This window comes from Lactuca sativa, chromosome 4 (assembly GCF_002870075.4).
Source record: "Lactuca sativa cultivar Salinas chromosome 4, Lsat_Salinas_v11, whole genome shotgun sequence".
NCBI lineage: Eukaryota > Viridiplantae > Streptophyta > Magnoliopsida > Asterales > Asteraceae > Lactuca > Lactuca sativa.
In genome coordinates this window covers 171,988,462-172,013,054 of record NC_056626.2, presented here as the reverse complement: position 1 = coordinate 172,013,054, position 24,593 = coordinate 171,988,462, and positions in this window count along the sequence as shown.

Sequence of the window (24,593 nt, the reverse complement as noted above, 5' to 3'; positions counted from 1 at the left end):
TGATGATGTCAGGATGTGACGTATGGACCCGATCGGTTGGATCGGAAGGTTATTAGAACCACAGTGACAGGATAACTAGTGGAAACTAGTTCCAGAGAAAGATTTCGTTCAGAAGTCGTGGGAGCGACTAAGTGAGGAGTCCTTTGACTCCACATTTGAGTTGGAACTCAGTGTTGCAAATAACCGACGAATGACTGGAGACCAGGAGGGTCTCGAGATATTTGGGAAGCAGCCACCTGTCAGTTCAGTGTTTCAGGCAGTTCAGTGTTTCAGGCAGCTCAGTGTTTCAGTCAGTTCAGTGTTTCAGGCAGCTTAGTGTTTCAGTCAGTTCAGTGTTTCAGGCAGTTCAGTGTTGCAGTCAGTTTAGTGTTTCAGACAGTTTAGAGTTTCAGGCATGTTCAGTATTGCAGGCAGTTCAGTGTTTGGATAGTTTCAGAGTTTTGGACAATATTAGTATTTGTGTTGGAATGCAAGTGCTGACGGTATAGTTGGTTGACTTGGAAATGGCAAGTCCCTCTCAGCAGGATCAGTTAAGCCTTCTGCCAAGTATAAGTGATATGTAAGGATAGCTAGGCAGGTAGCTTTTCTTTTAGGATGGGAGGCTCGAGTTAGTAGGAATTGAGTAGTCAAATGAGAGGTAAGTAGGCTGGTTCCAGCAGCATCGATTCAGTATGGATGGCAGAATGGATAGAACAGTTATAGATAGTCGAAGTATCTTCAGGAGTCGTTGGGAGCGACTAGGAGATTGCGATGGAGTGTAGTGACCGGTGGGAGTCCGGTAACTCAGATATCGACATATTAGTTAGACCTGGGTAGTCTCAGTGCATCCGGTAGGCGGATGAGGGGCAACAGGATTTTCAGTCGGAGGAAGTAACGTTGAGGAAATTATGGAAAAGAGAAGGATTCAGTATGTACCAACAGTAGTGACCAGCACTGTGAGTGGCTAGAGTGATGGACGAAAGGGTGTTAGTTTTCCCAGACAGAGAGTTGGAGGCAGTTCGCAGGACAGTTGACCATAGCAAACTTCGAGGACGAAGTTTAGTTTAAGTGGGGGAGAGTTGTAACACCCAAAATCAGAAAGGTCAAGAAAGGAAAGGAAAAACCCTAAGTTAAAGAGGGTTGACTCGTCGAGTCCAGAGAGGAACTCGGCGAGTCGGAGCGGGATCCAGGTGTAAAGCAAGTGACCGACTCGGCGAGTCGGCAAGTGGACTCGGCGAGTCAGGTCTGGGTTGGGAAACCCTAATTTCGGGACTTGGTACCCTATTTAAGCATCTTAATCTCTTCCCTAGGGCTCATTTGCGGCCCTATACTCCTGAACCAGAAACCCTAAGCCTCCATTGTTGCTCAATCAAGCTTTCTTCCCAATTTGGGTGATTTGAAGGAAGAAGGAGGAAGGCACACTTTGGGGACTCAAGAATTGGCAGTAGATCCAGAGTTTGTGAGGTCTTCCAGAGCTTTTGAAGGTAATGAGTCGCTACCTTCCCTCTTTTGCATATAGATCAACCTTTATCATGGGATTTGGGGCTTTTAGGACAAGTTTATGAACCATTTCGAGTTAGAAGCCCAGATCTGAAGTTGCTACTTCTGATCTATGTGTATCTTCGCCTAGAGAATCATAAAGCATCAGTCTATGGGTTGATTGTTAAGCCCCTTTGTCTCAAACCCTAGTTTATAGTGATTTGATCCTAGATCTCATTAGCTACACGTAAAGTTTTCCACTTTACGTAAGTAATAGGCTTTAAAAGAGTGGATCTACAGTTTGGAGTCCATGCATGACTCAAAAGTCCTCTGCATGTATGAAGATCTGAATGGACTCGGCGAGTAGCATGAAGATGAGGAGGAACTCGACGAGTGGGATGAACAACTCGTCGAGTCAGATGAAGTTAAGCATGAACTCGACGAGTTGGAAGAACAACTTGATGAGTTGGTTGAAGATTGCCTTGGACTCAGCGAGTCTATTAGTGGACTCGGCGAGTCAGGTCGCGAAACCCCAATCCCTTCGAGTTGAGATTCGAATCAGTGAGTCGGGTGGAGACTCAGCGAGTTGGACAGGTCGAGACTCAGAAATAGTTGGACTCGGCGAGTCATGGACTGACTCGGCGAGTCGAGTCGCGAATAGAAAGACCCTGAGCATATGAACTCGACGAGTCATTAGGTGGACTCGGCGAGTAGGGTTGACCTGGAAGGTTGACTTTGACCAGAGTTGACCTTGTTGACTTTTGGAGGACTGTCAGACTAAGTGTCATATTGATATTGGTAGCTCGGAGAGCTGGAGGAGCAGCGACTCAGGGGATTGTCGATCAGCAGTTAGAGGATTATCGGCAGAGCTCAGCAGTTCAGGTGAGTTTCCTTCCAGTAGGAACGGGTCTAAGGCCACAATGTCGGCCCGTTTAGCTAGCAGTAGTTTTCAGATTTTGATCTGATGCAGTAGTCAGTATGTTTGATACCTTCGTGGCTCAGACAGGATTTATGTGTTATGTGTTCCGGGCTACGGCCCGATGCAGTATGCATTATATGTGTGTTCATGCTAGTTGATATGTTTATGTTATGTGATGTTCAGTTACTTCCGGACTTCGGTCCGATGCAGGGGGTAACGCCCCAGTTAGTCCGGACTTCGGTCCGATGCAGGGGACAAGATATCAGTCAGTTAGTCCGGACTGCGGTCCGATGCATGGGACAAGGTCCCAGTCAGTTTCCGGACTTCGGTCCGATGGAGGGGGCAAGGCCCCAGTTAGTCCGGACTTCGGTCTGATGCAGGGGACAAGGTCCCAGTCAGTTTCCGGACTTCGGTCCGATGCAGGGGGCAAGGCCCCAGTTAGTCCGGACCTCGGTCCGATGTAGTGGGCAAGGCCCAGTATGTGCTTTATATGTTATTGCATGGTATGTGGTAGATTCGGGGAGCTCATTAAGCTTCGTGCTTACGGTTTTCAGTTTTGGTTTCAGGTACTCATTTTTCAAAAGAGGAGCTCGGGAAGATTGTAGTGCACACACCATGGTCAGTTAGCCTGGGAATGTTTGACTCTAATAATGAGATTATGTTTTGAATTAATACTCTAAAAATTATGTTATGACTTATGATATAGTTTTTTAAATATGGTTTTAGTAATGTTTTAAAAGAAATTTTTAGTCGTGATTTTTGGGTCGTTACACAAAGGCATGAAAGATGAAGGCTTTTCGGGTCAGTGGCATGTCGAATTGAGAATCGACAGAGTTGATACGATCCAATGAAATCACTGGTTCGAGCCAAAATAATGTTGGGAGTTTCAATAGCCTCTTTCAAAAGCTTCTCAAGAGTCCACGGAGGAAAAAGAGTTTTCCTACTCTCAAGAAGGTCATGAGCCTCCTTCATTTTCCTTTCGGTCGCCTCAGCCTCTCTGGCAACACGAGTGCTCATGTCAGCATCTTTATCATGGCCTTGTTTCTTTAAGAGATATGCAATCGTCTCTTTATCATCATCATCACTGTCTTCAGCAATTTTCTTTCCTTTGTGTTTGACAGCCTAACCTGAGGCTTGACCTGCTGGAGGAGGTTCGGTTGCTTTAGTTGCTGTAGAAGTGGGAGGCGGTTGGGACTGAGACACATCTTCTCCCCCTTGTTTCAGATTGAACACGAACTCCAGGAGCCCTTCAAGTTTGCTTAAGAGAGCAAGGGCAGGAGCAATCCTTTCTGCAAGAGTGCGCCTCACTGAGTAGTTCAGAATTGGATCATGGGCTTCAATGATGTTGGAAAGGGCGGCATGGACATCCGAAACACATGAAGAAATAACTTCTCGCTCAGATTGAAGAGATTCAACTTCCTTTTGAGTATGGAAAAGCTGAAGACTCTTGACCTTGAGAGTAGTGGTCTTACGAGCGAGAGCGTCCATTACTGAGTTCTCGGCAGCTAGGTCTTCATGCAGCTTAGTCAGGCGCTCCTCAATAGTCGCCTTAAACGATGTGTTGTCATCATTGAGAGTTTGACGAAGACTGGCAAATGACTGCAGTTCTGAGGCAACTGAGGTAGCCAGCTTGTTGAGAAGAGAGTCAAGCCTCTCTCCATTGGAGTCAGCAATTCCCTGTAAAGACTGTAAAAGAGAAGTGGCGTTATCAAATAGTTTTTTGACTTTTTCGGTCGTAGCAGCACACGCCTTGGTGGAGGCGTCAATAGCGGCAGCGGCAGAGTTGATAGAGGCTTCATGAGCCTTAGTAAACGTATCAACAATCCCCTGAATAGCAGCCTCTGAGATGGTAGACTGTGAGGAAGAAAAGGAGGAACCAATGAGAGAATCAATTTTCTCATGAAGCTCCTTGAGATGCTTCTTTGTGACTGGAGCATCATCGTCATCATCACTCTGCATTTGATACGGATTGTAATAGACCGAGTCAAATGTCATGTTCTCTCCGCCAAGAAAAGGTTCTTCATTGTCTGTTGAGTGAGCAGGAGATGAGGGAGAGGGTGAGGGTGGAGGCTCGGTTGTGGAAGTGGGTTCGGGTGCGGATGTATGTTCAGTAGTAGGAGTGGTTTCGGGTGCTGAAGTAGGAGCCCCCGTATCAGATACATTGGTTCTAACCCCAGCGGTGGTTGTTGTGGTAGCTTCAGTAAAAATGGGAGGTGGTACAGGGATAGAGGTGGGTGGTATTTGAGTAGTGGAGGTTATGGGGGGAATGGAAATAGAGATGGAGATTGGGGGAGGAGAGACATTTCTAGTGGAAACATGTACCTCAGGGGTAGGCGAACGTGGAGGAGTGTTACCACATAGGGACTCTTCGGAGTCTGAACTCTCTTCCTCAGATTCACTGGAGGAGGAGGCTAGAATAAGCTTTCGCCTAGGTTGAGTCTTCCTCTTCTTTAGTGGAGGAGATTGAGCTGCTTTGGAGGGTTTACGTTTCTTCGGATAAGGACCTTTCGCTCCTTTGACAACCTTCTTGTCTTTTCCCTTGTCATTCTTCTTTCCCCTGGGAGCAGGCCGATCAGCATCATGAATTGATTGAATCATGTCAGGAGTGAGCTCTCTAGGACCAGAGCGACGAAACTCCTTGTAAGTTCTGATGATCCGGCTGTCGCTTGGAACATCCCCATACATTGACTCAGGGATTGAGCCAATAAACTGAAATTTAGAGGAATCAAAGACGATAATCTTCGTAGTGTGGAAAGTACCTATCGAAGAAAGTGGAGAATCAGCAACAATTGGAATGTGATACTTGTCCATCACCCACTTTGCGACCAGCGTCCAGAATCTGGCATAGGAGATCTCTGAATGGCGAGATGTAGACGCTAGACTTTGAATTAGCTGCTGCCATAAAACTGACCCATAATCAAGGTTGATGCCGTGATACAACCCATAAAGAATGGTCATAAACAGACGACTCGCCCCGTCTGAACCTACACTTCATTCTGATAGCCTCTTGAACAAGACGGTGATGAAGTCGTTCCACTGAGGAGGTAGGCAAGATTTCTTGAATTTGGTCACCGTCGTCAGAATTTCAGTGTATCCCATGTTATAAAAAATGGAAAACAACTGTCCCACTGGGATGGATTCAGGGTTAACCCTAGATTCATCGGGTTCAAACCCTAAAAGCGAACATAATCACTGCTTGGAGATGGAGGTCTTGTGATCAAGAATGTCGAAGAAGATTCGATCGACAGAATTGTCATAGTGGGCTATGGAGAATATTTGCGAGAGACACTCCATTTGAACTGTTTCGACCTTGGTGAGAGTTGGAACCAGCGGCGAATACTTGAGACATTCCATGATTGGAAACATGAATGCATCGTAAACTTGAGGACTGAGGTCGATAATCAAGCTTTGTTGAGGACGGATTGGCAGAATGTGAGAAGTAGCATGAACTGATGATGAGTCCGCCATTGAAGAGAAAAATTTGGGAGAGATGATGAATAGTAGAAGAAACGAAGCTTTTATTGCTCTCTGAAGGTTTGGTGCAGTAAAGAAGTAAATTATGGTAGAAATTACCTTTTATACCGTGGTGAGAAGAGAGAGAAAAATATGTTCCCAAATCTTCAAGGGAAAAACGAAGAGTTTCCTTAGGTCATTGACGCGTGACAGTTTAGAGCCCCGATGATTACGCATGAGAGAGAAAAACTGTCCCGTTTCATATGCCTTCCCATCAGGCGCCGTTTGAAATGTCAAAAACGGTTCCATTTCACACGCCTTCCCATCAAGCGTCGTTTGAAATATCAAAACGATTGCACTTTCGGCTGAGTCAACAACTTATACCTTTAGAGTGAGCTGTCGTCATAAAGCAAAATAACCACGTGTAACATTGTGAGCTACATCTCTTTTGTAACCTCAAATTCCATAGCAAAAAAACTTGTAAGTAATGAAACCAGAATTATGGAAAATCAAAAAGATTTTCGTGCATAGTGTGTAAAAGAAAAAGAAATAAAGCAACACATATGTGGGAAATAGTGATGTCAATAAAGACACGAAACAATGGATCCCGGGCACGAATCTCTTCCTTCAAAGTCAAGAGAGACCTTAATGTGTTTGTTTGGTTTCCCGTTGAATTACGATCAGACACTTATTAAGAAGTGTTGAAAGGTATCTTTTAATAAGGCTAATTTGGGTGGCTTTCACTTCAGTGCAGAATTCCTGATCTTGACATAAGACAGAAATCGACTGAAGTACTTGTGAGACCAATGTAGTCTGTGGAACAAGTAGGTGTGAAGAGATTTTAAGTGGCAGTTTGAAAATACTTTTAGGTGAAATCTCAAAAAAAAAAAAATAGAAACTCGATTCCAAGGGAAGAAATATTATGGGATTTAACAAGTTCATAGGAATCACACAAAGAGAAAATTCAGAGATTTCAAGGTACAGCCACATGGATGAATTCGTCAATTCTTTTGTGCAACCTAGAGCAAATTTAATTGTTCACCGTCAATGCATAGTAGGTATTGAATTGTGGGTTTCACTTAGCACGTAGTGGCACATAGCTAAGATCATGAACACATAAATTTTGTAACCATAAACCTCAGTGGTAATTACTGAGAGTCTCAAGGGTTACGTGTATGAGGCGAATAGGATGGAGAAAACTATTAGAGATGGTGTAAAGAAACCAAAGTATCTCTGCTGTTAAAATAAGGACCAAGCAGAAAACTCTTATCTCATGTGAGAAGAGAGTAAGGTAGCTCATGATTAGAATAAATATAAAAGCCTAATTGGGAAGACAAGGGTTGTATATACCAAGTCAGTAAGGCTATTATTTAGAATCAGGTGAGGCTTTGGACACATACATCAGCATGCTTCTAGGGACACTTAACTATTAAAAACGTGAGAACAAGAATTTCTCCACAATTATCCACAAATAAAAATTAACGTACACAAGCAAACAAATATTTTTGGAGTTTTTGAGTTAAAGAAAGAAAAAATAAAAAAAACTTTGGAACCGAACCCGAAATAGACCGAACGCTCGGTGCATTTCGGTTAAAAAAACTTTGAAAAAGAAAGAAAGAAATGAGAAATAAGAGTACAGAAAGTTTACAACCAAAGAAGCTACCTTTAAGTGATAAGCGAAGATAAGAGAATAGGACCGAACCCGAGCGCTCTGTTCATTTCGGCACTCACGCGAACCGAACCCGAACGTTCGGTTCATTTCGCTTCCAACTTTTAGTTTTGAGAAGTAGTTTTTGTTACTGACTCCAATTCCATCATACCTAGCCCTTGTAGAATTTTATTGAAAGTTGCTTCAGGAAGAGCTTTGGTGAAGATGTTAGCCAGTTGATCAGAAGTTCAAACAAAATGAATTTCTACATTTCCGTCTTCTACGTGATCTTTAATGAAGTGATACCTCAATGCAATGTGTTTAGTTTTGGAATGTTGCACTGGGTTATGATAGATCCTAATTGCACTTTCTGAGTCACAATATAGTGCGATCTTTTTCATATTGAGTCCATAATCACGGAGTTGACTTTGGATCCAAATCACTTGAGATGTGCAAGAAGCGGCTGCAATATATTCCGCTTCGGCTGTAGACAGTGAAACACATGTTTGTTTCTTAGATTGCCAGCTCACCAATTTTCCGTCGAGGAATTGACATCCTCCTGTAGTGCTTTTCCTTTCTAAACCACATCCTCCAAGGTCTGCATCTGAGTAAGCTTGAACAAAGAAACTTGAGTTTGATGGATACCAGAGACCAAGGGAGGTGGTTCGCTTCAGATACCGGAGTATGTTTTTCACTGCTAGCATGTGTGGTTCACGAGGATTCGCCTGAAACCTAGCACAATAACACATAGAAAACATTATCTCGGGCCTGCTGGCTGTGAGGTACATTAGGGAAATAATCATTTGGCGATATAGCGTTATATCAACTGCCGGTTTTTCCAAGGATGGTGTGAGTTTGGTGCTGAACGCCATTGGAACTTTGACCTTTGAATCTCCCATCATGTCGAATTTAGCAAGAAGATTCTTGGTATATGCTTCCAGGTTGATAAAGATGCCTTCGGGTCCCTGTCTAATGTTTAAACCAAGGAAAAAGTTAATCGGACCCATTGAGCTCATTTCAAATTTAGTCTCCATCAGCTTTCTGAATTCAGCTGTTAAGCTAGGATTTGTTGAGCCAAAGATGATATCATCGACATAGATTTGAACTATCATAAGGTGGTTACCTTCCTTCTTTCGAAAGAAGGTTGGGTCAACCGAACCTTGTTTGAATTTAGACATCTTTAAGAACTTAGTTAGTGCTTCATACCATGCCCTAGGTGCTTGTTTCAGACCATAAACTTCTTTGTCTAGAATGTAACAGTGATTTGGATGCTTTTCATTCACAAAACCTAGAGGTTGCTCCACGTAAACCGTTTCTTCAAGTTCTCCATTCAGAAAGGCACATTTCACATCCATTTGGTAGACCTCGAAGTTCTTGTGTGTAGCGTAGGCAAGAAATATTCGAACAGATTCCAGCCTTGCTACCGGAGCAAATGTTTCTTCGTAATCAATTCCTTCTTCCTGGCAGTATCCTTTCACCACAAGACGAGCTTTATTTCGAATCACATTACCCTCGTCCATTTTGTTTCTGAATACCCATTTGAGACCAACGACTGAGGCATCTTTAGGTGTTGGAATGAGGTGCCATACCTTGTTTCTTTCAAACTCATTGAGTTCATCTTGCATGGCCTGAACCCAATCAGAATGATCAAGAGCAGTATTGACGGTCTTCGGCTCAACTTTGGATATGAAGGAATTATACATGCAGAACTCTACTTTGGAGAATAGGGAGGTTTGCTTTGCCTTCACTTGGGATCGGGTCAGGACCTTTTCAGATACATTACCCACTATCTGAGATACAGGATGATCTATGGTCCATTTAATGAGGGGAGGATAGTTTGGATCATAGGATGCATCCAATTAGGCGTTGACCATTTCTTCGAATTCAGATTGACTATCGTCATCATAGAAGATATCAGAATTCTCCCCCAAGACTGATGATGAAACATTTGGATTTTCAGGTTGGTTCGGACCTTCGGGTGCAACAGAACTCTCAGGTGTAGTCGGTCTGTCGGGTGCTATTGGACTTTCGGGTGTAGCAGGGCTTTCGGGTGCTACAGGACTTTCGGGTGTAGCTGGGCTTTCGGGTGCTACAGGACTTTCGGGTGTAGCTGGGCTTTCGGGTGCTACAGGAATGGAATTCTCCCCCTGAAAGTGTTAGTTCGATTGATTTGAAGAAATAGATTCTCCCCCTCAACTGAAGTGCCGTGCTCAGGAGGTTCGTTTCGAACTTGTTCTCCTTCTCCCATTTGTTTGGCTGCATCTTCGACAATCTGCTTCAGATGATCGATTTTGTTGTCTGCCGCCTTGGCTTCCGAGAGAGTGGCTTTCTCAAGTTCATCGAACTGGTCTACGAACTGATCAAATAAATTAGCAATCATGGCTGTTACTTGACCTGTTTGAGAGAAAATCTCTCCAATTGCTTCTTCTGTAGTCTTTAGCTTCTTGACGTAGCTCTCATCGAAAGTCACATAATAGGTTTCTTCAATCTTTCTAGAACGCTTATTTAAAACCCGGTATGCTATTGAAGTAAGAGAATATCCCAGAAAAATTCTTTCGTCAGCTTTAGCATCAAATTTGTTACGATGTTCTTTGGAGTTGAAGATGAAGCACCGTGAACCGAACACATGGAAGAATTTTACGTTCGGCTTCCTGTTATTGATGATCTCATAAGGAGTGAGAGAGAAATGCTTGTTGAGATAAGACCTATTCTGCGTAAAACATGCTGCAACAATAGCATCAGCCCAGAAATATAATGGAAGAGAAGCAAAACTTAGCATAGTTCGGGCCGCCTCACACAAGGATCGGTTTCGCCTTTCGACAATACCATTCTTTTGAGGCGTGTAAGGGGCTGAGAAGTTATGACTGGTTCCTTTTTCTGCCAAAAAGTTTTCGAATTCTTTGTTCTTGAATTCCAGTCCATTGTCGCTCCTAATGTTTCGAACGACTTTTCTCAGTTGCACTTCAACCTGCTTGATAAACATCTTTAGCTTAGAAGTGGCCTCAGATTTGTGCTTCAGAATGAATACCCATGTAAAATGTGATAAATCATCACAAACAGCAAGAATGTACTTGCTACTGCCAATGCTCTCGATTGATGATGGACCACACAAGTCGATGTGAAGCAACTCAAGTGGTTCAACAACTTTTGTGTTTATAATTGATGGGTGACTTTGACGACTTTGTTTTGCCATTTCGCATGCAACACACAAGTGTTCTCGATCAAACTTGAGCAATGGAAGACCCCGAGCATGACCTCCGGTGACAATCTTGTTGATGTCTTTGAAGTTGATATGAGAGAGCCTTCGGTGCCACAACCACCTTTCGTCAGAATGAGCTTTGGACAAAAGACATATGGCTGGATTTCCTTTGATTGGTCTGAGATTCAAAGGAACATTTCGCCTTTTCGATCTGATTTGAGAATGACCTTGTTGGATTTCTTCTTTATAATCTCTGAACCTTCATCGTCAAATGATACTTTGAGACCGGTACCACCCACCAGTTGAGATACACTGATGAGATTATGATGCAATCTTTCTACGTATGTCACCTTTCTTATTGTGAAGTCTCCATTGGTTATCATCCCAAAACCCTTTATCGTTCCATAGGAGTTGTTACCGAACTTGACATTGCCACCATTTTGAAGTGATCGAAACACCCTTAACTCCTCCTTCCTTCCTGTCATGTGACATGAGCATCCACTGTCAATGTACCATTCTTTGTCAAACTGCTCGTCACTAATAACCTGCAAAAATTAAGGAAATTTAGGAACCCAAAGTTTCTTGGGTTCACGTGAGCCTTTCACGGGAACAGGAATAGTAAGAGAAACATCAACAAGATATGTTCGTTTTACTAAGGTTGTTTGATCTTTTCTTTTAATAGTAAACACTTTGATTTTGTTAGAATTAGCTACAGGTGTTTTGGATTCAAATTATGGTGTTTGGGCACTAGTCTGCTTCCGGTCCTCCTTGACTGAGGAAATCTTCGTTGTTCCTTTCAAGTTCGTTGATGATCTTGAATTTTGTGTAGGAACTGAATTGGGTTTAGAAGAGGGTTTAGAATGAGAAGAATTAGAGAAAGAGAATTTAGAATGAGAGTTTTTCCTGACTTGAGGTTCGAAATGACCCTTTCGTTTATGGTCATTAGAGGGACCGAACCTGGACCTTCGGTAGCCGCTCGATGATGAGCCGAAGTTAGAATTTTGAGTGTTGTTGGCTGGTGATCCAAAACTTGGTCTTTTATTATAAAAACTTGATGGACTAAAATCAATTCTTTGGCTGTTGTTATTTGGCGGACGAAAATCAACTCTTCGGTTGTTGTTGCTTTCGGGACCGAACCTATCCTTTTGGTTATGTTCTTCATTTGACCCGAAAGTCTTTCTGTCTGACTTAGAATCTTTATCATGGTAAGATTAATGAGGATTTTGAGAGCGCCAAAACTGCTTTCGCTCTGAGAGATTTTTCTTGTATCTAAGATTTCTCTGCTGCTTTTGATTTTTCACCTGTTTCGATTGTCTGTGGGTATTGGCTTTTTGTTTCAGCTTCTTGGCAGCCGGTTCACTTTTCATAGATGAGGATTCGCTTGTGGAGGTGACTTCTTCTACAAGAATTTCTTTTGTGCCACTTGTACCAGGTATGTCAAAGTTGGTAGGCTTATTCAGCGGTTCTGGCACATATCTTCCTTTGGTCTTCCAAGATGTTCGCTCCGACAGACCAACCGTTTCATCTGCATTTTCTATGGGAGCTGACCAGAAAAACTCATCACAGCCACTTGCATTATCTTCGTTCACCATGGCAGTGAGTTCAGCTGTTTGATGTAAGGTTACTCCTGTGACTTTATACACCTGATTGGGAGTAGTTCTAACCTTCTGAAATACAACAACTTTTTCTTTAAGGACTGGGGACTTAGATTTGGACAAGCGAGCGAATTCTACAGAATGTTCAGAAATCAGAATTTTGTGGTTTTCGGGTTCGCTCTTGACAAACTCAAAACAGTTGACTTCATCCTCTACAGAAATTTCACTCATATCATCGTCCTCATTAAGTTCAGATGCGTTTTCAACATCAATTTTGTTTTCTGAACTTAAATTGGTACTCAATGAGTCGAATTTCTATATGGTTTCGGTCATGAGTTTCAGCTTATCATTTTCATCCAGAAGATTTTTAAACATGTCTTTATGGTCTTTGGACTTTATAAAAGATTCTATTTTGTCCAGACCATGCATATAAGTGGGATTCACATCATCGGAAGATACAACACTTTCACAGCTGTATGCTTCCGCATCGATTTCATCCTCCTTAAACTCAAGGAAGGGTAGAATCATGCGATGTATCTTCTGCCTATTTCACAATTCAGATGCAGTTGAGTAATGTTAGCATAAAGCCTTTTAGCGATTAAACAAAAAACATTCCTTTGTTTTAACAATTTCAAATTGTCTCTTTGCAAATAAATGTTTTCATCTCTAGTCTTAATTAGCTCCAACTCCTTCTGCTCAATCCACATTCTTCGCTGCTCACTCTTGGATGACACCCTGCTTATTTGGTCAGTTAGGTTAGAATTTGTGACCCGTGTTTGAGTTAAACAACTATCTAGATTTGAGATTCTTGAATTCAAGTTATTTAATTCCTTTTCATATGATTTTTGTGGAATTTTAAATGTAATAAAAACAGATTGTACCTTCTTGATCAGTTCATCAAGTTCACCGATCTGCACACTGAGAGGTTTTGTTGTGAAGCATAAGTCCTCTCACTCCTTTGGCCTCTTCATTTCCACCATCAGTATTATATCCCCTCATCTGAGATACGTTAGTCACCATCAGACATCTTCCACTGGTTTCTTCATCTTTTGCAACATAAGCCTTTCCATGCGAAGGCTTTCTCACCTCATCATCTTCTGAATCGGTCGATCACACCTGTACGCCACCGAACTCGTCATCCTCTGCCGAACCCTGCACAATAAGAGCATTCATAGAAGGATTAGTGCCAGCCTTCTTCCTTTTTATTTCTTCCAGTCTTTTCATAAGACTTGCTTCTTCATCTTTCTTTTCGACTTTCTCAGCCATCTTCTTCAGCACGCAATCCTTTGCATAGTGATTCTTTCCCCCATAGTAGAAGCAACTGACACCAGAGTCAGCTTCACCCTTAGCTTCCTTTTTCGACTCCTCAACTTTTGGTTCATCTTTTACTCTTTCGAAACTATAGCTTCCTTGCCAATTATGATTTTTGTTGGAAGGAAACTTTTTCTTGATAAACCTTCTGGGATTTGACACCATTAAAGCATAGTCTTCGGCTGTCAGATCGTGATCTCCCTGATTAAGATCATCTTCATCTTCTTCTACACTTTTACCCTTGGAAAACAGCGCCAGAGACCCCAGACTAGAAACCACGCTCTTCTCTTGCAGCACTATCTTTTCTTGGGATTTCAGAATTCCCACTAGTTTCGCCAGCGAGTATGATTTGAACTGCTCGTGTGCTTTAACTATAGACACAACAGCTCTCCATTCGGATCTTAAACCATTCAGAAAAGTGACCTTTTGTTCAATAAGTTTCCTTTCAATATCATGTTTGATCATCTTGCTGAGAAGATGATTGAAGCGATCAAATGTCTGTGTAACAGACTCATCAGGATTTTGCTTGAACTCTCCAAACTTAGACAGAAGCAAGGTCTGAATTGAGTGCTCCAAATCTTCATCTGTGGAATACAGCTCTCGCAGCCGATCCCAGATTTCTTTAGCTATACTGCAGGAACTTACCAATCTAAACGTGTCAGATTGAAGAGTGAATCGAATTAGTCTCAATGATTTGATGTTGCACTGAAACTTCTCCTTTTCGTCCTGAGCAACATCTTTCACATCTTTTAACAAATCATTATACTCCTTTTGAGTTTTAATAATTCTAGATGTTCCTGAATGAGCAAATGATCCAGACACAATAGCTTCCCATATCAGATACCCATTATCTTCAGATCCAATGACGTAGTCTTCGAAATGATGCGCCTAAACCTCGTAATCTTGAGTGTAGAGAATTGGAATCTTAGTTGTAGATCCTATACTGTTCGAGATGTTGATAGGATTGGATTAAGAATCGTCCATGCTTGATCGTTTAACTTGTTGCAAGATCAGACTTGTAATACGTAATATTAGGACAAGACGAATAAATAATGAGATACGTCAATTATGGAGTGACGGCTCAACAAATATCAGTAAATGCGGAATAAACCCTAATCACTTCTTTCACAGAAGAGATGTGTATGAATTACACAGCCTCCTGCTCTGATACCAATTGACGAGTTTAAGAAACTCTTTGATCGTTTAGATCTCAAAATAGGTAAATCATGAAAGCGAAAAACAGCAATATAAAACCCAAGAATGAATCTAAATATGTCGAATGATTCAATTGATTCAATCCTCAGCAGAGCTCGATCAAGAACTTCCGCTATAGAGGATATTAGGGTTACAAAATATAAAGATCAAATGCTTGACAAAATAATTTCAAAATCTTACGTACTAGGATGCATGTAAGCACCTATAAATACAAAACCCTATAAAATAATTCACGGATGGACAGGCCCATACCGGAGACTAAATGGACTAAATAGCGAGCCCAAGACACAAGACCTTCTGGACCTAACACCATTTATGTTTATGAGGGTCCTAAAGGTCATAAGGAAGGATTCTAATTTCAAGCCTAAGCCTTTGGAAGTGTTTGTGGCATCAAAACACCCTTAACTTGAGTTCACGACCCATTGACCATTTGGTCATGTGTTTGCAGCTGTAAACACTCATGGGTGTTGATATTTTTATTGTTTTGGGTCCTAGACACATCAAGGTAAGGTGCTATGTTTGTCTCTTGGCTTGATGAAGGTCTTTAGGGAATTTTGGCACCTTAATATGAAGTTCACGGCCATAGAACTTCCTTGGCTGTGAACTCACTTTCAACCCTTGATTCTATTTGTTTTGGAAGTCTAAACATGTCATGGGTAGTCTCAAGGTTCATTTCCAAGGTTTGGAGGGACATTGGGTACACTTTGGCCCTTAAAAGGGAGTTTACTCCCCAAGGTGATCTTGGGTGGTAAACTCACATATCTTAGTGTTTTGAGGTTGTTTTTTGTCCCTAAACTCATTAGTGTACAAGTCCAAACTAGTTTCATGGCTTAAGGAAGGACTAGACACCATTTGGCTCTTGAAAATGAGTTTACTCCCCAAGGTGTTCTTGGGCGGTAAACTCACAAATCTTGTTGTTCTGACATGATTTTGATGTTATTAAGAACAATCTATGTTATATAATACAACTAGAGAGAGGTACTCACGATTTGGGATAAAAACCCGAAGATCCGTGAGAGAGAAAATGGATTTTCTCAAGTTGGAAATGTAACTAATGAATCAATATGGCTCAGATTTCTATATATAGTCCTGAGATTTTTGGCAGAAAATATTTTATTCCCGAAATGAACTCTAATATCATAGAGTATTGGAATAACAGTGTTGCACAAAACCCTAGTGCATCCACTCTCCTGATATCTCCTTAACTGTTAAACCTAAAATACTCAAACGTATACCCAAAGTCTGGAATTTCTCTGTAACTATTTTAACTTCTATTGGCTTGATATGGTTTGTTCATAATGGAAATTTCAGGTTGTCACATCATCCCCCTATTAAAGGGAATTTCGACCCGAAATTAGAATTTAGGCAAGGAAGTAAGTAGAAGTGATCGAGTCGTTAGATGAACTTCCTAATCGATTGGTTCTCGCGCTCCTAAGTGAAATCGGGTTCTCGGTTGGTATCCAAACGAACCTTCACTAACGGGCGATGACGTTGCTTCGTCCGCTTGACCACTCGGTCGAGGGTCGCTACAGTTCTAAAACGAAGGCGAGGATCTCGTAAATCTCGATCTCGTCGAGAGGGCTTACGAAAGTCCTAATGGATAGATATGGTTTTAAAAATTGAGACGCGAAGGGTAAGAAGTGTTTGGGTGGGTTCGCGGAGTAGGTCTAGTTTGAGAGATGCAGGACCGATTCTGGTAAGAATCTCAGAGGTCCTAACTATATTGGATTTAGCTTTCCACACTTTACGAAGCGTATTAAGCCATTCCTAGAGTGAGGTTTCTTAAAGAATTTGGTCTCTCACTTGGGATTCCAAAGGTTCTTTCTCTCACTTGGGATTCCACATCACTAATAGTGTGTCTAAGGAAGTTTGACTCTTAATTCCAAAATTCATGTTCAGAGAAATTTACGAAAAGTATCTCCGAGGGTAATGTTTCTATGGGTTCTTTCTTACGACAAGGGTAGATAAGTAAGTCATTACATGGAGAAATGACGAACTGATCCCAGTAAGAAAGGCGTACTCCACTCATTTAGCTCATGAATACTATGGGCGTATTGGTCCTATCCGAGGGGTATCACTACGGACTCGAAGTGTCCGTATCGAGTTCAGAGGGTAGTCTTTAGGACATCCACCCCTAACACTAGAATTGGTGATATTCGGATCTCAGGTCCATTTTTGAAAGTAACTCTTTCCCTGTGTTTGTTCAATCAACTCGTCTATGCGAGGCAGAGACAACGATTTCTAAAGGAAATCTTAATGAAGTCTCCGGTCGTCGAGGTGCATATGATGCACTCCGTCGACTTCTAGTAAGAATAAGACCAGAGCTCTCAAGCGTGGGAAGCCTGGTCTTCAAATTCTATTGTTGAGTAGTTCGCTGTGTTGTCCGGGCTGTTCTTGTATCTACGTAGGTGTTTAGACTGTAAGGCGACCTGGTTATAGGATTCATACTGGGTTCTAAATTTGTTCCTATGCCAATGCAATTACTCGTACTCTTGGATAGTTTCCGTCCTGAAGTTCATATTAGAATTCATACATGGTTCAATGATCACAATCTCGTGTATACGAGTCGTATATAATTAAGATTGAAAAGGTAGTCGAATAACTGATTCTTCCTTAATCTCAAATCCCATCGACGGAAAAGAAGTTAAAGTGGAATCATCAATTCTAAACCTGTAGAACATTGATTATATATCACTCTCATGTATACATTCTTCAGTGATAGTTCAACCGTATGAATCCTTGAATTGAACTTGACGTACCGCACGAGTAATACTGTGGGGATTCCTTCGGAAAGGAAAAGAACAATAAGGTACTCCTTGTATGAGTACTTCGGTGTTCTGATATGACGACTTCGCTAAAAGACGATTACTGAGAAAGAGATGTACGTATGGAGCTGGTGTTGCGAGGATCGAATTTACTCAAGTCATATGATAAAGTCGGAATCATATGGAAACTAAAGACATTAGATTTGAACATAAGGCATTACAGACCAAAACATAACAGTGCAATCTCTAGCAGAGTTACTATACTTTTAGATTTACTACAAGACTATTGCCGCGAACAAGGTATACTACAAAAGAAAAGTATACGCAACACGAGCATCCCTAAACGGACGGGGTCTCGCAAAAGATAAGACTCTGGTTGCACTAGTTTTGGGATGGTTCATAAGTCTGTTACAACGAAACGCCTAAATTACATTAACGTGGGTCCGGAGTAGACTCTCCTACGGTGGTGGTCGGTAGCATACTTTAGTCTGTGCCAGCATTTGCTGCCTCTGGGCAGTTCTTTCTGTAGTGACCTACCTTGCCACAACCGTAGCAAGCTTGGTTTACACTGGTGTTGGGTACTTGGTTGTTCAGCCTTGTTAGGCTCTTGCAGTAACTCTTGGTGTGACCCTTTCTATTGCAGTGTGAGCAATGCATCTCCCCACAAGGTCTAAAGTGGTGAAAACTGCATTGAACGCATTTTGGGAGATTTCTAGCATATTGCTTGACTGGGTTAGCGACAATTGGGATGCCCGAAGGGATGATAATAGGAGGTACTGATGTCGTGGTTGTGAAGGTTGTTACTGGTGGTTGTTTCCTGTTCGCCCTTCGAAGCAACTTGTCCTTAGATTTATTCCAAGACTTCTGTTTGTTACTCTTGTTTTTAGGACTCAGGGTTTTGTGGTAGTTTGTTTCTCGTTGAGGTGCTTTATTGTTACTTGGATTGGTATTGTTGTTAACAATCCCGCTAACACTTGCGTTGTTAGCGTTCATGTGGGTCAAAAAAGCTGACACGGCAGCCGAGACTACAGCATGAAAGGTAGCTGCATCAATCTGAAGAGTTGGTGTTTGGTTAATGGGCTGATCGTTTTTCTTGGACGACATGATTCTGTTACACCGAAAGAAAATGAATTTGTGAGCGATGATGGTTGAACCTAGACGTAGTTCGATCGCTCATGGAAAGAATAGAAGTATGTTCTCTAAGGTTCGACCTACATCCCTATGATGCAGCCCTAGTTTGGAATGGAAGTATGTTCACGAAGGTTCGACCTACATCCCTATGATGCAGTCCTAGAAAAGATCAGAAGTAAGCTCATGCAGTGGTCTCAAGAGGTTTTTCGTTCGAGCCGAGGTATTGTTGGTTGGTGAATAACGTGATCCAACCATTAAAAGAGACTTGGAGATGTCTCCGGAGTTCAATTGATATAGTCCAATGACTTGACAAGAGCATGTTTCAGATAGACTGTAATGAAAGTATGATAAGAGTATTTGAATAAAGGATGACACAGAAGTTAGCCGAATTTTAATATCTTTGATATTCATGACGTACAAGTTTGGGAAAATGACCTTGTAAAAAGTTCTTACATCATATCCAGCGAAGATAGTTCTTGACAGCATAAATACCTAACCAAAAGTACTTACAGTACAAGATAGTTTCATAGAAAATGCCGTTGGGCATAGACAGAAACACGATTCCTTTCTTGCAAGGAATATAAAGTAAAGTATCTACTACTAGCGACGGTCATCCCTCTGGTGAACTCTCAGTTCAGCCAGTTGGCGTTCCACATCAAGTAGGTGTCTTTCGTACACTCTCTGGTGCTAGTGCTTGCAGCAGGGTTTCATGGTCTCTCTCAGACCTCTCACGAGCATGTTCAAGGCGATTGGTGCAAAGCATATGCATTCCTCCATTTGTATCCACTTTTGCGATACATTGTAGAGCTGTCATGCCCTGAATTTCGTTTCGGGCAACTCTACGGATCAGAATTGGTAGAACTTTGTCTGCTGAGCTCCCTTCACTTACGTTGTAGAAACTTTGGTCTCCATTGAACGACATAGGTTGATCTTGATCTTCGCTCCATGTTTCCAGACATTCCACCCATGGAGGCGTCGGGCCATGAAAAGTCGGACGAGGGTTAGGAATTGGAAAAGGAGATGCCTGGGGTAAGCTCTCAACCTCGGGTTCGGAGATAGCACCGTCTGAAAGGTCTTCAGCATGGTGATCATTCATAGGAATCGGATGATCATTATCCGGTTCTTCTCCAAACCACCCAGCAATAACCTCGTTCGGAAGGAAAAGGTTGCCATGGGGATGGAATCCAGCCATGTTATCTACGCGAGAATTGGGGTAAGAAAATAATTATTAGACGAACTATCTAGATAATTATTTAGGAAATCTTCATTAGTTACATCGCTATTTGTAAAGTGCATACCTGTTATATGTAATCAAAACATGATAGGCCTTCGAATAAGTGACCTCAACTCCAAATTCACAAGGAATAGGGGCAAAGCAACAAAATTCACCGATTCTAAGTTTATAACATCCTAGTTACATATAACTGTAGTGTATCCACTTAGTAACTATCAACTTGGTAATGAAGATCCCGCTTTAGTTCTCAAGTATAAAGTACTTATAGTAACATAAAACACCCCTATGGTATTTTAGACTTAGGTTCTGTTATAATGTTCTCATTGTGGTAATGTTGGTATGTTTTCATACTTGTTGCCATATCACAACCATTCTTGGGCATGTGCTAATCACTCTTTGGAACAGCATAGTTGATCAGGCTATGCCACTCCCAAGACTGACCATACATCCCCGAGCTTACCTATGATATTCAACAATCACAATACTTTTGTTCTTGTCATTGTGACACGGATTTTAGTATAAATGCAGGCACGTATACTTTGTTAAATATTTTATTATTTAAAAGTATAAACTCTTAGACAGAGTGTTTTAATCCCAATGTATTTATAGTTAGTATATCTTTTATGGGTTGATATACTTAATTCACTGTAAACAGTGCTCTGATACCAATCTGTCACACCCCAAAACCAAGAACGGCAGAAACGTTCCGGGTTGGAGGACGTCATGTGAAGTATCATAACAGTGTAAAGTAGTAAACAAGCAACAAGATCATCCATTGCATTCAAAGTAATGTTTTAATACATGTGTGTTCTTTCATAATGTACAACAATAAAATCAATAATCAAAATAAGACGAGTCTTGACTGTGCTCCGTCTTCTCAAAACCTGGCAACCGTACCTGTCTAACTGGTGACTTGAGAATACAAGTTATTTTAAAAGAGAGTATCAGCCTAAAGCTGGTGAATTCATAAGTATTTAAGTGTCATTATCTTGTTTTGAAAAGCTGTTATGAATGCCATGTAAACCTTTAAATGAAGAAGTTGATGTAAGTAGGAAAAACCCTAGAAAATCCCTTATTTCCTATTAGTATGAGATGTAGTCTTCTACCAAGACACAAATGTTTTGCTATGAAAATGATGGTCTTTCCTTCTTTTTGACTATTACAAACAGTACTTAGTCTAACTCATCGTTTGTGTGAATGTATCACAAAATAAAGTAAAATAGGAAAAAGGTATGATAGTCTTCTACCAAGACCTGAATGTTATGTAAGTAAAATGATAGTTTTTCCTTTCTATTGACTAGTACTAAAAGTAGTTAGTCTAACTCTTTGTTTATGTGAATGTATCACAAAATAAAGTAAATAGGAAAAAGGTATGATACTCTTCTACCAAGACCTGAATGTTATGTTATAAAAATGATAGTTTTTCCTTTTTCTTGACTATTACAAACAATAATTAGTCTAACTCATCGTTTATGTGAAACTGTCACAAAATAAAGTAAAATAGGAAAAAGATATGATATAAGTGTTATCCTTTGGTACCAGGACTAACACTACATCGCGGTAAGCGAAATGTATAACCTAATGAACATCCGAAGATTGTCCAATTGTCCTCTGTAGCAACAGCAGTGGGGTAGGAAGGGTTAGTCCCGTAATCGATGTTCCTAATATAAGTATTAACCGTAGAACTTCGTAGATGGTCATCAACCTCTGTAGCGAACAGTAGGCTCGAGGAATGGTTAGTCCCATAGTTGTAGACTAATATAAGTAATAACCATAGGCATCCGTAGATGTTCATCAACCACTGATGCTAATCAGCTGGGATTCGGAATGGTTAGTCCCGTCGAGATATCCCGTTGAACTGGGATAGGCAGGACAATTTACACAGAAGGTACTAATAAATCATCCTCGTAACTCTAGGTACAAGTATCCATGTAAGTGTATATAGGAAAATGTATCTATGTAATGGTACTCATGTATGGTATTCATGTAAGCGTATTTAGGTAAATGTATCTATGTAAACGTACTCATGTATCATGTAAGCCTAGGTAAATGTACTCATGTATCATGTAAGCATATGTAAGTGTACTCATGTATCAGGTAATGTACTGGTATAGACTCATGAATGAACTGACTCTTGTGTGATTCCTTGTAATAGGAATAATATTTTGTATCTTCTAACTATCCCTATGATAGTTAACTGAAAGGTAATCGGTTGTTCAAGTAGGTTTATACACCCTTGCTACACAAGAGTGTGGGAAACTGAATGAAGGATGAAATATATAATCTCAAAACATTTGTATGAACATAAGTGTATAAGTATAGTTTTGTTCAAGAAGGTTAAAATAATGGTTTTGTAAGATATCTAAGACTTTTGAACAATAATTAAGAGTGACTTGATGTCATTTTAATAACATTTCAAAACTAATACTTTTGTTATCAAGGTATTTTAAGATAGAAAACCATTTCGTGTATCCCATTTTGAAGTATGTGAAATCTACTGGATGAAAACACAGTTATAAAATACATAAGAGTGATTTAATAACATACTGTTTTCTACTTGTATCCCTTCCCCCATTAAAGCATTTAAAATCATTTAAAACATTGATTTAGGGGTATGAACTCACCTATTGTGAGTGGTTCTAGCGGGTATGCGTGTATGGATGAGAAGTTCCACGAATGATGTCCCGAGACACAATAAGTCCTAAATGACATATAAGGACACATATTGACATGAATATAGTGTTTATAACATCTATATGAAAGGAAACACCTTCTAGGACTAGGTAACACCTTGACCAAGTGTTGGAATCACATGTGATTCAACATAAGAAGGTATAAAGGCACTCACATGAGTTTACTACCATGAGTTCACGGCCCAAGGGAGTTTACGGTCGTAAACTCATGGCTACTCATGTGGGAATGCAAGTTTGAAGGCTTAGGAATGATTTAGGGACATTAGCTCTAATATAGGATGAAGAAAACCCACCTTCTTTGAAGTTCTAAGGAGTTCACGGCCCAAATGAGTTTACTACCGTAAACTCATGGCCATTTATGTTTATGAGGGTCCTAAAGGTCAGAAGGAAGCATTCTAATTTCAAGGCTAAGCCTTTGGAAGTGATTGTGGCATCAAAATACCCTTAACTTGAGTTCACAGCACATGGACCATTTGGTCATGTGTTTGCGGCCGTAAACACTCATGGGTGTTGATATTTTTATTGTTTTGGGTCCTAGACACATCAAGGTAAGGTGCTATGTTTGTCTCTTGGCTTAATGATGGTCTTTAGGGCATTTTGGCACCTTAATATGGAGTTCACGGCCCAAGAACTTCCTTGGCCGTGAACTCACTTTCAACCCTTTATTCTATTTGTTTTGGATGTCAAAACATGTCATGGGTAGTCTCAAGGTTCATTTCCAAGGTTTGGAGGGACATTGGGTACACTTTGGCCCTAAAATGGGAGTTTACTCCCCAAGGTGATCTTGGGCGGTAAACTCACAGATCTTAGTATTTTGAGGTTGTTTTTTGTCCCTATACTCATTAGTGTACAAGTCCAAGCTAGTTTCATGGCTTAAGGAAGGACTAGGCACCATTTGGCTCTTGAAAAGGAGTTTACTCCCCAAGGTGTTCTTGGGCGGTAAACTCACAAATCCGGCTGTTCTGACATGATTTTGATGTTATTAAGCACAATCTAAGTTATATAATACAACTAGAGAGAGCTACTCACGATTTGGGATAAAAACCCGAAGATCCGTAAGAGAGAAAATGGCTTTTCTCTAGTTGGAAATGTAACTAATGAATGAATATGGCTTAGATTTCTATATATAGTCCTCAGATTTTTGGCAGAAAATATTTTATTCTCGGAATGAACTCTAATATCATAGAGTATTGGAATAACAATGTTGCACAAAACCCTAGTGCATCCACTCTCCTGATATCTCCTTAAGTGTTAAACGCGAAATACTCAAACTTATACCCAAAGTCTAGAATTTCTCTATAACTATTCTAACTTCTATTGGCTTGATATGGTTTGTTCGGAATGGAAATTTCGGGTTGTCACAGACATATAGTTTGTCTTTGTTGAACCAAGGTGAGGAATCCATTTCGGTAGGATATCCATTCGACCAACCCCAATTGTATGTATTGTCCACAGTTCCATTATTTACCAAATTGTTAATAGCTTCACTTTCATTGAGCAACTTTTCAATTAAAAGATTTAAACATACAATTTCAGTTTGAGCTAAATCTCTCTGGTTCAATGCTATCTCTAATTGGGTTTCACTCCATATTCTTGCATCTTTTTCTAACTCTAAATCTCTTTCTAACATAGCCATTTTGAGTATTTTTTTATCAAGTTGTCCTCTCACATGGAACATCTCCTGGGACGCAATGTTCTTCTCATCTAAGGCTTTGTTATAGTCTGTAAGGACGGCAACACATGTGTCATTAAGATTATCTATGTAAGGTTGACAATCATGCATGCTATAATTTCTAGTTTGGATCATGAGTTTTACCTATTCAACGATGCTTAGAGTTCCATCCTTTTCCATGTAGAAGTAGTTTTTGTTCATCTTTGTAGACCCATCATCATCCGCAATTGGCAACATGCAAATTTTCCCTTTGCCATTAACACTGCTGATGGCTTCATCTTCATCTCCGGATGACCAGAC